Consider the following 8,987-nt stretch of genomic DNA (forward strand, 5'->3'; position numbering starts at 1 on the left):
GACGCCGGATTTACAATCGTTTATTTACATCCCGTAATATCTGTTTTACAATTGCAGTTATCACCTGTTCGGAGCCCGATGACGTCAGAGACGCCACAAAGACGTTTGGCGGCGTCGAGCCGGGCTCCGTAGTGACGTACCTCTGTAACCCTGGATACACGAGCTCAGGGGATCTCATGCGGACGTGCACGCCGACCGGGTGGCTGGTCTGGCGTACAGCCCACGTGCACACGTTAAATCCAATATAATTGTGTTTTTGTATAGCTCGCTAACATAAACACTCTATGAGCATAATTTAAATGTTGTTCGTATTCGGTTTTGCTGGTACACAAGTTTCACGAGGACAAATGCCAAGATGTGGTAATAATTTAAAGTCCAGAACGGAAACGGATGTATTTCATCATATAGTTCTTGTAAACCGGTCATTCAAACAGGTCAGTAAAGATTAATATAGGCGAGCAAATATAGAGAGCAAAAATACTTTGTTTTGCTAACCATCACATGACAGATAATTGTAATGCGTCACATAACATGTTGAAATTATAGAGGTTAACCGACCTGCTTTTTCTAAACACAACTTCATAATCAGATACATGATAAAGATGAATCATTTTCTGTAAATATTAGATTATTTTACGTAGGCAATTACAAATTACTTAAGTGAACTACCCCGGATACTTGTCATCTTAATGTCCTGTACCTTACCATAAGTTATTTGTGGTGGTACCGAAACAAAAATGACAATGACATTTAATTTGATTACATTTTCTTTGTTATCTGTTTCTTTGTTTTTTTGTTAAAATAAATATGTTGCAGTAGATAGTCCTGTTTCTGCGTACTCGTAATTTATATCGTGATCAAGCAGTATCCCAATATTTACCAGAAATACAGTAACATACCACGAACCATATTTTAATTTTCCTAAATTTAAATATAATGCGATTAACCAACTAACTATAGTATAGTAAACAAGCTCACTCCTATAAACCCCCCTAAACTTCGTTTAGTGGGGGTATAATAAGATATAAGGTGAAATATTTCGGCGACAATAACTATACATTTTCATAATGTATAGAACTGAAATGTCAAGCTGGATTTTTTCCACAATTCTCCGTAGTCTTTCGTGTTTGAAAATGTCAATCTGTAATCTTATTTGTTTCAAACCCCTCATTGCAAAGAAGTAAATTATATATAATGAACATGCACATTTTAGCGTTGTAATTGCATTCGTCTGCTGTGTCTTCATTTGATTCATTCATCATAAAACAGCGTTGAAAAAAAAACGATACGTGCTATTTGGAGTGTGTCGTTTTCCCTTCGTGCTTGAATGGTCACAATGTCGATAAATGCGGTATATATGTATCCCGGAAATAGCAACTTTTTCGAAAAACCCACTAATCTACAGGTACAAATAAACATGACCCCATTTATAATCCTTTTAAAATCACACACCGTATCAACCGTTATAATTTAAAGTAGGCTATCATTGGTTGATTTAATGGACCAGCGTTGTTTGTACCGGGGTGATAAGTGGGGTTTTCTAAACTCGTGCTTTTCCGGGATCAGTCTCACACGTATTAAACGAGAAAGATCCTCCTTTCATGCGTTTCATACGTTTCTTAAATGTACATAGACATGACACATTTCTCTTCAGACAATTTTACAACATATTTTAATTTGAAAACTTGTGATTTTAAAAATAATCGAGACTCACCGTTATAGATTTATTATAATTAATGATAATTTACGAGTGCGACGGTTGTCCTGACGGAGTGTTATTTCTCCAGTCTTCAACTCACATGGTGGTAGTATAAGCAGTGTCTTTTAGTCACGCTTAGCCACTCTGGTTGTGTCTTATAGTCACACTGTAATTTTAACCTTTAAGTTGTGTCTTGTAGTCACACTTTGTCAGTCAATTTGTAGTCAAGTAGTTCATAAAAGGTTAAACCCCAAAAGAAGTGTCCGTAAGGGTGACAGGTGACCGTGAGCTGCGGAATCCGAATGAATGGAATCCGCATTAAGTAACATTGTAAACAAATACATTTTTAATAAGAGGACGTTAAAGTAGTTTTTAAAGTATTTTGGTTAAGTAAGCTTTTTTTCTTAGGCTGGAATCCCACTTGGGGCATGCATCAACAATACTGTTGCATGGTATATATTTTATTCATAATGTCATCAATTTCAGATCCGCATAATGCGAAAATGTATCTTAAGCTGTATGGTCAGACTAGCTCCAGCCTAGCCTTTGCATCCCCGCATTCGGATCAGGAGATACCCTGTCCACTTATGAGGCAATAAAACCTTGCGTGAGATCTAAGTTTAGATCCTTAAAATACTGCACGCTTGCTTGGATAGGGAAGAGGACAATTAGAACGAGCGAGGCATGGTATAGGGGAGATAACCCTGTGTTATAGTTAGGTTAGGGTAATGGGTCGGGTTAGGGTTAAGGTATCGGTTAAGGCTAACCCTAACCCAAACCCGACCCCTATTCCTAACCCTTACCCTAACCCCCCCCCCCCAATGCGCATTACAATACTATGCCTCGCTCGTTGTCGTTTGGATATGGAATAAGACCTTTTTGGCGTTATGCGGTACATAACTTAGTTACAAGATCAATACCTGCTTGAAAAGAGGGAATGTGTTCAGTTTAAATAAGTGTATATATTTATGAAAATTACCAATATACCCCTTTAAACATTTTGGGACTTTTTAGTAATACACAGCATGTTGATTTGTTGTCAGGATCGTCCAGTCACTTAACACAGTGAGATTTACAGAGGTGTGGATTTGTGACGCCTTACATCTATGATCTGTAAGTGCTGACTGGTGTCTACTGATCTGTTTTCAGCTTTGTGAATGTTCATTGTATCATAGAACATGTTTAAATGTTATCATATAATATGTTTTAGTGTTATTTATAAGCGCTTGCATTGTGTTTCAAAGAAAATGCCAAAGGAGTATTGTTTCTGTGCCAAAAAGATATAAAACACTCGTATGTTTATAGACAAAATGTTGCGCCTTTAAAGGTTCAGTTGTTAATTTTGCAAAATATCTCAGAAATATCCTATATCATATAAAAGTCATGTTTCTATTTTATTATTATATGATTGACTGAAATATTTAAATGATCAAACAAGAAGCTGGATCATTAGAAACGCAACTTAATGCACTTGTTATATTAATTGTGTCCTCTGATTGAAAGTGTATGGCTTTACACAAACACCTAACTAATTTATGAAAGGAAAGCTTGTGGCATTTGTATGTGAGAAACATTTAAAGACGAAAGTCATAAATCATAAATGTATATATTTACATAACAATACTTTTTCAAACTAGAACATCTGTTCTGGTATGACTTCAGTTAAATTATTGCATTAAATGTTTTGTTTTTAAGTGCCAATGTTTGTCTTTTGGCTAGGTCGGTCGGTGGATGGGAAGGTAGGTGGGTAGGTAGGTGGGTGGGTGGATATTTTTAGGTAGGTAGGTAGGAAAGTAGATAGGGGTAGGGTAGGGGTAGGGTGATGTGGGTTTGGGGTGGGTTGGGATGGGGTTGGGTGGGGTGGGTTGAGGTGGGTTGGGGTGGGGTAGGGTATGGGGGTAGGATAGGGTAGGGTAGGGTTGGGTTGGGTAGGGTAGGGTTGTGTAGGTAGATCAAAAACACTTTGACATGTACTCTAGTATTTAACGTTACAGATTTATATTTGTGTTATTAGAATTATGAAAGTATCAATTTTGTGGAATTCTTGAATTACTTCTTACTTACATTTTGTCATCAATGGTTAGTTTTGTTACTAAGCAAATGATTATATGAAAATTGCTCCCTACTGTTGTTTAATGGTAAATGAACAACGATACCAAGTTCTGAAGCATAGGACTTAAAGCAGAAGGAAATGAGCCTACGTGATAAAAAGCCTCACATCGGTTACTGATCTATAAACACACATGCCATACGTCCCGGATTGTCCGGGACAGTCCCGGAAATGAAGAACTTGTCCCGCTGTCCCGGAAATCTGTCAAATGTCCCGGAATTTACAAAATCCATATATACATGTACCTTATCTTAGGTTTAACTGCACCTCGAATCTGTGTATATCTGCAGCGTCTCCATGACAATGCCTACCCGAATAGGCAGACTACGCTACGTGTCAAAATCGATCAATTAACAGGGGTCCTGTTATCATATCGATTGTCTCACGTTCGCGGTCAAACCGAAAAGGCGGCATTGTTTAATGTGGTTGTTAATTGACTTTAATCTACTACGTCATTATTTCCCGCTGCGTAAGGGCAATGGATAGTTGTTCACACATCTGAAGTCCAACATCGCGGAGTAAAAAAATTAAAAGCAGTTTATGTTCGCACGTTTAACCGACATTTGTTTTATTGTGATTGGTTGTATGTATTGTGAATTGATTTGAGTTGACGATCTAACGGTACTGTATTGTTGTATTTTTTATTATATAAATGTTATAAATGAATAAAGGCGTATCAACAACCACGCGTTACACACCGATCTTAATAACGCAGTGACGTCACCATGTATGTTTAGAACGCTAACACTGAAAACATGTGGCGTGTATCTAGTAACGGAAGTAGTAATTTTTAATTTGACGTTAATCGATCAAGTGTATTTCGGATAGGCTTTCGAACTTTTGCAATTAACGATGCGAAACAAAAAAACGTACCAAAAATGCATATGTCTATAAATATCGCTACATTTTATACATGTCCCGGAAAATCGGGAAAAGTCCCGGACAATTTTTACTCCATGTCCCGGAATTGGTCTGAAAAATTATGGCATGTATGTCTATAAAATCAGATCAAATCAAACAAAAACCTGATCAAAATTAAATAAAAAATGTGAAAATATGTTAATGCTTGCATTTGTTTGCAATTTAAATGTTACCTAAATGTCACTATGTTGTGCTTGTATTGCTGATTAATAGTTTCAGAACGCTTATTTCATACTTAATACTTTAAATTAAGATTGAAAAGTGTCTTCATTGAATAACTTATAAAACATACATTGGATGTCAGACAAGAAATATAAAGAAACAAGAAATGAAAACCGAAAATTAATTATTAGCATATAACATTATTATTTTTATCATTCATTCACATACATGCAAACAAAATGTTGATCATAATAAATAAATAAATGGACATAACGATAGAATATTTTTGAACAGAATGATAATTATAAGGTAATCACACCATTTGTCATAATCAATGATAAAACATGAAGTTATTTACAAATATTCGTTAACAGTTCAGATCTTAATATCACTGTGTACATCACATGGCATCAAAGTGGAATTTCTGTGCTTCTTGACGCTTCTCTTTTCTGTCTTCAACCTTAAATAATAAGAATGAAATCACAAGACCAGTTGAACAGAGAACCATTTAATCATTAACAAGTATTCATCATACAAAAATAAGCATTCTTGAATAAACATATTATGGAGTATCATACTGACATATTTAAAACAACCAAACAAGACACTTATGCTAATTTCATGGCAAACTATCATGTTTAAGTTAGTGATGGAGGGACCAACACTTCAAATTAGTGATCAAGGCAATGTAGGACATATTTGCATTTTTTCAAACCCCTGAAAAGGTTTTTATCATATGCAAGTCCAAGTATTAGGAAAGTGATAGAACAGAAACCTTTTATATGAGAATCTGTTTCTTCTATATTTTAGCATATACAATGAACAAATGTATCCCTTGAAATAAAACAACATTTCTCTGTAAACTTTATAACCCATTTCAATGTATTTAAAAGAATGTTTTCTCATATTGCTATGCAATATATGTCTGAGAAGTGTTGTGATCCTAAAAGTTTATTATTAAAATATACAAGAGGGCCTGAAAGGCCCAAGGTATCCCACGCAACATATGCTTTGTTTGAGGATGGGTGCAAATTGGACGGATGAACATAATGATAGATGGACGGACGGAGGACAGCGCTTCCAAGATATGGCTCCGGACACAAAAATGCCTATAATAAAAAGCATTTTCTCAAGATACAAAGGGTCATAAGTCTGTTTTTTAACAGGTGGTGTACAATGCCATTTGGCGTGCATCATCCTCTTATGCATATATATACTCATACCAAGTTTAAATGAAATCTGCCAAAGCACTTCCAAGATATGGCTCCGGACACAAAAGTGCCTATAGTAAAAAGCATTTTTTCAAGATACAATGCCATTTGGCGTGCATCATCCTCTTATGCATATATATACTCATACCAAGTTTCAATGAAATCCGCCAAAGAACTTCCAAGATATGGCTCAGGACACTAAAAAGCATTTTTTCAAGATACAAAGGGCCATAAGTCTGTTTTTAACAGATGGTGTACAATGCCATTTGGCGTGCATCATCCTCTTATGCATATATATACTCATACCAAGTTTGAATGAAATCCGCCAAAGAACTAACAAGATATGGCTCCGGACACAAAAGTGCCGGACGGACGGACAACGCCAAAACAATATCCCTCCGCCTCTGGCGGGTGATAAAAAGCTCAGAATATAATGTGCAACTATTATGACCTTTAATGTCATGCTTAGAAGAATATCATAGTACTGTTTTCAATCATGTATGTAAAATGTGAAAACTAGTGTACACCTATATGAATAATTTAAAAATATTGTTCACACAGATGAAGAATGTGACACGCTTGTTCACACATATATAGAATATGGCACCTTTGTAAACACTTTTGACGAAAGACACATATTTCACAAATTCAAATACTGACACCTTTTTTACATTTATGAATGATAACAATTTCATGCATGTGAAGAATAAAATATATTGTTCACTTCAAAGACAACTTATATCTATTTGTTTACATGCATTTAATAATGATTCATTGTTCACAAATTAGAACCATGGACATATAATACATGGTTCACTACTTTGAAGATTGATACATATTTTTCCCAGACATGGCTAATGAGATCCTAATTGATACCAACACAAAATATACTGCTTATGAAATACAGGGTCCTACAAACCATGACACCTTGATACAGCTAAACAACACTAACCAAGACCTATTAAACTCCATTAGAATAAATTATACTCTTAAAATGTTTCATAGATTTGCTTTTGATTTTGTTTTTAAACATTGTGCACAAAGTAAATGAGGTCATAAACAGTATTTAGTGAGGTATGCTTTAATCAATTTCATTTGCTACCAGTAACGTTATTATAATATGTCAGTGCATAAAGGTCAAGGCCAGGTTCATATTAACAAGCTATACAATCCCATCAGGCTGAACTTACCCGATCCCTCCAGTGGAGTATAGCAACAATGCAAGCTATGAAGCCACACGTACCCAACAGTGCTGCCCCAGTGAGCAACATGAGACGACTTGGCATTACAAACAGCTTACTGCTCCATCTGAAACAATACCCACACAGTCCATAAAAGGCTATTATTCCTTTGTAAAACAGGCGCCTTATATAGGGTATTTCGCAAAACAGAATATCCTTAAAATGATGCTATTTCCCCAAATTGTATGCTTATCTTTAAAGATTTATTTTCCTTTCTCTGTTTTGATTATGTATTTTCCCCATAAATGGAAGGCCCTTACTCCCAAAAAAAGCCTTGTAGAAGGACATATCCAAAAGTATAAGGAACTGCAAACTGAAATGATTTGACTTAATATAGCCTGCTTTGAAAACAGCCAAAATAAATGCAAGTTTGTCGACATCAAAGCTCATTTTGCTTTGATTTAGTGTGCAAGGCCATTAAAAACAAGACCTGTGTTTGTGAAACACAATGCCCCCCTACTGCGCCGCTTTGAAGCAATATATTTGAGCTTTAACCTTGAAGGATGACCTCGACCTTTCACCACTCAAAATGTGCAGCTCCATGAGATGCACATGCATGCCAAATATCAAGTCGCTATCGTCAATATTGCAAAAGTTATGACCAAGGTTAAAGTTTTGGGACAGACACACAGACACACAGATACAATGACAGACAGACAGGTAAAAAACAATATTCCCCCGATCATTTGATCCTGGGGCATGAAAACTGGTGAAAATTGAAATTAATGTCTGCTGAAATCAAAAATTGTTGTCAGATAGTTATGTGAAAACGGGTCCTGGATTTGTATGGTAAAACTGACAATTAAGGCATGTTATTCTAAAATTATGTATGAATATAAAAACAGTTTTTACTCCTCCCAATATTTGCTATTCCGAACTAGAGCTTTGTCACAGACGTGACGTATACCCCCACGTGCCGAATTGACACAGAGTCACAGACTATTTTGCTGTCTTCACAAAACAAGAGAATCTAATTTATGGCGACTTTTAAGAATTATTATGCCATTATCATTTAGAGCCATTGTTGACCTTTAAACTCAAAGTGTGACCTTGACCTTGGAGATATCGATATAATTCTTTCGTGCGACACACCGTCCAATGATGGTGAACAAATGATTTCAAAATGTCACAATGAACGACATAGTTATGGCCCAGACAAGCTCATTTATGGCCATTTTTGACCTCTGAACTCAAAGTGTGACCTTGACCTTGGAGATATCAACGTAATTCTTTCGCGCAACACACTGTCCAGTGATGGTGAACAAATGTGCTAAATGATTTTAAATCTCACAATGAACGACATAGTTATGGCCCGGACAAGCTCATTTATGGCCTTTTTTTACCTTTGAACTCAAAGTATGACCTTGACCTTTGAGATCTCGACGTAATTCTTTCGCATGACACACCGTCCAATGATGGTGAACATATGTGCCAAATGATTTTAAAATCTCACAATGAACAACATAGTTATTGCCCGGACAATATTACGGGACTGACCGACAGATCGACCGACCAACAGACAGACCGACAATGTGATTCCTATATGGCCCCCATTACCAATGGTGGGGTATAATTAATAAAACATTTAAAGAAAGATGACTAGCATCTAGGAAGGTATCCACATGTAATTGCTTCAATGCGGA

Source organism: Dreissena polymorpha, chromosome 13 (genome assembly GCF_020536995.1).
Source record: "Dreissena polymorpha isolate Duluth1 chromosome 13, UMN_Dpol_1.0, whole genome shotgun sequence".
Taxonomy (NCBI): domain Eukaryota; kingdom Metazoa; phylum Mollusca; class Bivalvia; order Myida; family Dreissenidae; genus Dreissena; species Dreissena polymorpha.